Source organism: Mus caroli, unplaced genomic scaffold (genome assembly GCF_978045245.1).
Source record: "Mus caroli unplaced genomic scaffold, Mus_caroli_1 scaffold_14, whole genome shotgun sequence".
NCBI classification, from domain to species: Eukaryota; Metazoa; Chordata; class Mammalia; order Rodentia; family Muridae; genus Mus; species Mus caroli.
Genome location: NW_028227269.1, coordinates 12148131 through 12154574, shown reverse-complemented (window position 1 = coordinate 12154574; position 6444 = coordinate 12148131).

Genomic DNA, 6444 nt, shown 5'->3' with positions numbered 1-6444 from the left:
CTCAGCCCTTACTAAATGAATGAGCTCCAAGAAACTGCCAAACTGCCTTGATTTTCAGTATCACCATCAGTAAGATGGATATAGTGGCACAATTTCTCAAGACTTGGCTGTGAATACTAAACCATTTTGTACCTGTGCTATTCTTTAAAAGTCCTGAGCACATAAAATCTGTAATAAACATTAGCTCACATGATTTATTGAAATTTCCATATAACTAGTCAAATCTTTGATGAATAAAAAATTAGCAGAGGAAAAAAATGTATGGATTTTAAAATCTCAAGAAACTGTTCAGGTTTTATTACCTTGCTCCATGCCCACCCCACCCCCCTCAGAGTGCTAAGATAAATTACTGTAGCTTTCTGAATTCCTTATGAAAGTCAACTGAACACTTTGAGATTAAAAACACATATATAAGTTGCAATGAAAATCTTATAATTGTGGTAGGTGTTTTAAAATGTAACTTATTATTTATGACTTTCATTTGATTCATTTTTAGAGACAAGGTCTCCTGTAGCCTCATTGTGCCCTTGATATCTCTTTGTGGCTGAGAGTAACCTTGAACATTTGATCACAAGACCACCCCATTTGGAATGCAAAGACAGAGGCATTCTCCACTCTACCCTTAAAATGTAGCTTTTTACTTCTTTTTACTTTATATTGCTTTACACAAGTAAGACACTCAGACTAGTTCTTATATATATGCATATGATTGTGACCATATGTTAATTACTTCTTTATGTCTTTATTTTCAATGGTCTGGTATGATTGACAGCATAAGACTTTTGTCTCTCAATAACACATTGCAGAATTTGAAAGCCAAACATTTAATTTGATTTTGCAATAATGCATATATGCTCAGGCCAATTGCAAAGCAGGTAGTGAAGACATTCACATAAACATCACAGAACTGTAACTGATTACAATATTTAACTACAAATACTTCAGCATGGTTGTTTTTGTGTAATTTAAATGACATATATAATTATTATATGAAATTTTATTGGAAAGATAAATTTATCTTCCCAGACCTCCCTCACCTTATTTTATTTGCAGAAAACTTTTCCAACTTAGTATAAAATTTCAATAACTCTTAATAATAATGTTTTCTATTGCTAGATATGTGCTCTTATTACTGTTTTTTCTTTTTTCTTTTTTTTGTTTTGTTTCACTCTTTGTTGGTATCGGTGTGTGTGTTTGTGTATTTGTATGGTTGTGTGAGATTGTGTGATTATGCATGTGTTTTTGTGTGATTGTCATGTGTTTGTGTGTAAGTGTGTATGTGGTGCTTGCATATGTTGGCAGATGTGCACTCCCATGTGTATACAAGAGGAAGAGGAAGCTGGAAGATGACATGGTGTGTTTTGTTTCATTGCACTTGAAGCTTAGTGGCTCAGCTATGCTATGTAGCCAGTGAGTTCTGGGATCTGCTTATCCTTGTCCTACAATGCTAGGATAATGGGCACACGTAAGCATGCCAGGTGTGATGGTTTGTATATCCTTGGACCAGGGAGTGGCACCATCTGAAGGTGTGGCCTTGTTGGAATAGGTGTGACCTGGTTGGAATGGGTGTGTCACTGTGGGTGTGGGTATAAGATCCTCACCCTAGTTGCCTGGAAGTCAGTCTTCCACTAGCAGCCTTTGGATGAAGACATAGAACTCTCAGCTCCTCCTGCGCCATGCCTGGATACTGCTATGCTCCCACCTTGATGATAATGGACTGAACCTCTGAACCTGTAAGCCAGCCCCAATTAAATGTTGTTGATGTTTCTTTTTATATATAAGACTTGCCTTGGTCATGGTGTCTGTTCACAGCAGTAAAACCCTAACTAAGACACCGGGCTTTACGTCAGTGCTGTCCTTCAGACTCTGGGCCTCATTCTCCTACAGCAAATAATCTTACTTTTCACATTTTAACTCGATTTGTAAAATTTAATGAGTGACATTGTATGTGTGTGTGCTTATAAAAACTAATAAAAAAACATTTGTTCATAGTGTCACATTTTAAAATACATTTTAAAATAAATTCTGGCCATAAATGAAGGAAGAAAGGCACTTTTATTACAACTATTTTACTCTACTAAAATAGTTTTAAATGAGATAGCATATTTAAAATCATGAAATGACTAGTCAGGGAGACATTGTCTCTGAAACTCATGAAGACACATACAAGCCCCCATTGTCACAAGTTCATGGTCCTATTCGGTAGACCAAGTCTGATTACGAAGAACCACTAAATTTTTTGACATTTAGAAACTAGGTACTTAGTTTTAAACTCCCTTCCAAAAAATTTAAAAGCAAGATAGACAAGAGTATAAAGAGTATAAAGAGTTGGACCTGCTGGGGGCCAACAAGTGGTTAAGAAGTCAAAAAGGTTAAAGGTGTTTGCTACCAAGCCTGAGGCCTGGCACTTGATCTCCAAGACAACCATGATGGAAGGAGAGAACAGACTCCTTAATTGACCTTTGGCCTCTAAATGTCCACCATGAAATGCACAAACATATACTCAGGGAGACATAAACTCACACACACACACACACACACACACACACACACACACACACACACACACACACACATACACTTCATAGAAAGAAGACATGCTGATCACATTAAACCATTTTTTTAAAAAAAGTTCATACAATGAAAATTCATATCACTAAAACTCTGTCAGCTCTAAGTTTCAGAAATCCCATCACAGAAATTAAATCAAAGGAATTGAAATCAAGTTGTTGTCACTCTTTCATGTTCATAATAGAATTAGTTATAATCACCAAAAAATGGAATCAATATAATTGTCCATCAAAGATTGAGTAGATTTCTCAGCTCCAAACTTTGTCTCTGTAACTCCTTCCATGGGTGTTTTGTTCCCAATTCCAAGAAGGGGCAATGTATCCACACTTTGGTCTTCGTTTTTCTTGAGTTTCATGTGTTTTGCAAATTGTATCTTGTATCTTGGGTATTCTAAGTTTTTGAGCTAATATCCACAAGAGACTGCCATACACAGGGATCCATCCCATAATCAGTCCAAATGCTGACACCATTGCATACACCAGCAAGATTTTGCTGGAAGGACCATGATATAGCTCTCTCTTGTGAGGCTATGCCAGTGCCTGGCAAACACAGAAGTGGATGTTCACAGTCAGCTATTGGATGGAACACAGGGCGCCCAATGGAGGAGCTAGTGAAAGTACCCAAGGAGCTAAAGGGGTCTGCAACCCTATAGGTGGAACAACATTATGAACTAACCAGTACCCCCCGGAGCTCATGTCTCTATCTACATATGTATCAGAAGATGGCCTAGTCGGCCATCATTGGGAAGAGAGGCCCCTTGGTCTTGCAAACTTTATATGCCTCAGTACAGGGTGTAAAAAGAAAATACCTAATTAAAAAAAAAACAGATTGAGTAGATTTCTAAAATGGGTACTTGCAGGGTGGTGGCCCCAGGTGGGCGTCTGGCTGTGTGAAGCCACTGACCCCACTTGGCAGGTGCTTGACAAGGGGCAGTCCTAGGCAGGCAACAGGTTCCCAGTCTCTGGCATCCCACACTGGATACCATGGAGGAATTGAGAACAAAGTGGGGGCCCGGGGCAGCTCATTAGTCCAGGGGCCAAAGGGAGGAGAGAGAAGGGGGAGAAGTGGCACTGGATGGTTCCCATGCAGGCGATAATCTTTGGTCAGGTCCATGGCTGGAGCACAGGATTGCCTTCTAGCGGGAGATTAGGCTCCTTAGGAGAAAGCCTATCCCATGGTTCAAGCACTGCAGGCCTTGATGTTCAGAGACAGTCTATGGTTTTAGAGCTTTATTGTAGAAAGGCAGGGGGAAGGAGAGAAGGTGGAAAGAGAGAGGCTGGAGAGAGAGGGGAGAAAGGAAAGAGCTTAGAAGGAGGGCTAAAGAGTAAGAAGGGTGAGAGATTAAAGAGAGCAAGGAGGAACAACCAAGAAGCCCCTCTTATAGAGGGCTGGACTATCTTGCTGTTGCCAGGTAACAGTGGGGAAGAGCATACCTGGCTATAGTCAGATAACTGTGGGGGTGGAGTCTAGCCAGAATGCCAGAAACTTGGGACATTGTCTGCATGACTGATAGTCACAGAATTATGGAGTTGGGGGCTCTGTGGTTTCAGGCACCTGATTCTGGGAATGGGGCTTTCCTTTTTCTCCCTTATAGAGTTTTCTACTGGGTCACTGGTACAAGCCCCATTCAACCAAAATAGGCTACCTATCACAGTCCCACAGGTACTCATTAGAATTCTACACAATTTTTACAAAGGCAATTCTGTCGTTTGAGACAAAGTTTAGAGACAGAACCTATCATAAGTAAAACAAAATAATTATAGAGTTCAAGCAATTGTATACAAATTAGTTGTATAAATTCCATTAATATTTTTATTTTAAAAATAAATTTTATTGGATATTTTCTTTATTTACATTTCAAATGTTATCCCTGTTCCTGGGATCACCCTCTCCCCTTATCCTTTCCCCCTCCCCCTACTCACCAACCCACCTGCTCCCACTTCCTGGCCCTGGCAATCCCTTACATTGGGGCATAGAGCCTTCACACAACCAAGGCTCTCTCCTCCCACTGATGTCCAATTAGGCCATCCTCTGCTACATATGCAGCTAGAGCCATGAGTTCCACCATGTGTGTTCTTTGGTTGCTGGTTTAGCCCCTGTGAGCTCTGGGGGTACTGGTTAGTTCATATTGTTGTTCCTCCTATGGGGCTGCAAACCCCTTCAGCTCCTTAGGTCCTTTTTCTAGCTCCTTCATTGGGGACCCTATGCTCAGTCCAATGGATGGCTGTGAGCATCCACTTCTGTTTTTGTGAGGCACTGGTAGAGTCTCTCAGGAGAGAGCTATATCAGGCAAGAGAAATAAAAGAGTGGTTACCATAGCTAGAGAAGGGTAAATGATGTTCAATGTGTGATCAGAAACCCACTTTTAAGCAGGAGATCCACTTTTTTTTTCATGTTTTTTTTTTCAGCTTAGAGTGATACCATTTAATGATGTAGTCCATAGTTCTAAATAGTCAGAAGATTTTGCATATTCCCACTGCAAAGAGAATACAAATACATGAGGTAAAAGTTATTCAGAATACTGATTGGACAGTTTCAAATTATTTCTATTTATTGTGACATCACAGAAAAGGCTATATAAGCACTGTCAATGGAAAAATAAAACAAATATTTAAAAATATACAATAAATTCAGACAATAAAATAAAAAACTAAATTTAAATTATATAAACTCATGTATTTATTTTAACTGTCTTATTTATAATAGAGTACCTCAAAATGGCAAGACATTGCATGTCTTTTTTTTAATCTGCTATAGCTCTTCCTTAACATTTAATCAAAATGACTATGTTCTAACCAATAAAGACTTTGTCCAGTTTTAAATGTTGGCATCATGCAAAAATGTATTTCCTGATTTCAGTACAAATAACCTAGAAATAAACATTAAAGAGATAATATCTAGCTTCATGGGAATAAATCAGTATGTTTCTGTAGTAATTAAATGAAAACTCAAAATGTAAACTAGAAAATGTTTTGAACTTAATAGTAATGTCAATATGATATTTGAAAATTACATATATTATATAGTTAGAATTATTTAATTGAATCATAAAATAGAGTTAAAACTCTATCTTAACTCAAATGATATATACTCACTGATAAGTGGATATTATCCCAGAAACTTAGAATACCCAAGATATAAGTTACAATTTGCAAAACACATGAAACTCAAGAAGAACGAAGACCAAAGTGTGGACACTTTGCCCCTTCTTAGAATTGGGAACAAAACACCCATGGAAGGAGTTACAGAGACAAAGTTTGGAGCTGAGACAAAAGGATGGACCATCTAGAGACTGACATATCCAGGGATCCATCCCATAATCAGCCTCCAAACGCTGACACCATGGCATACACTAGCAAGATTTTGCTGAAAGGACCCTGATATAGCTGTCTCTTGTGAGACTATGCCAGGGCCTAGCAAACACATAAGTGGATGCTCACAGTCAGCTATTGGATGGAACACAGGGCCCCCAATGGAGGAGCTGGAGAAAGTACTCAAGGAGCTAAAGGGATCTGCAACCCTATAGGTGGAACAACAATATGAACTAACCAGTACCCCAGTGCTCTTGACTCTAGCTGCATATGTATCAAAAGATGGCCTAGTCAGCCATCACTGTAAAGAGAGGCCCATTGGACATGCAAACTTTATATGCCCCAGTACAGTGGAACACCAGGGCCAAAAAGTGGGAGTGGGTGGGTAGGGGAGTGGTGGGGAGGGTATTGGAGACTTTTGGGATAGCATTGGAAATGTAAATGAGGAAAATACCTAATAAAAAATATTAAAAAAACCCTCTATCTTAAATCTAAGAAAAATGTGGGGGAGGGTTGGGAAATGGAATATGAAGTGTAAAAAATCATTTAATTAAAAAATGTA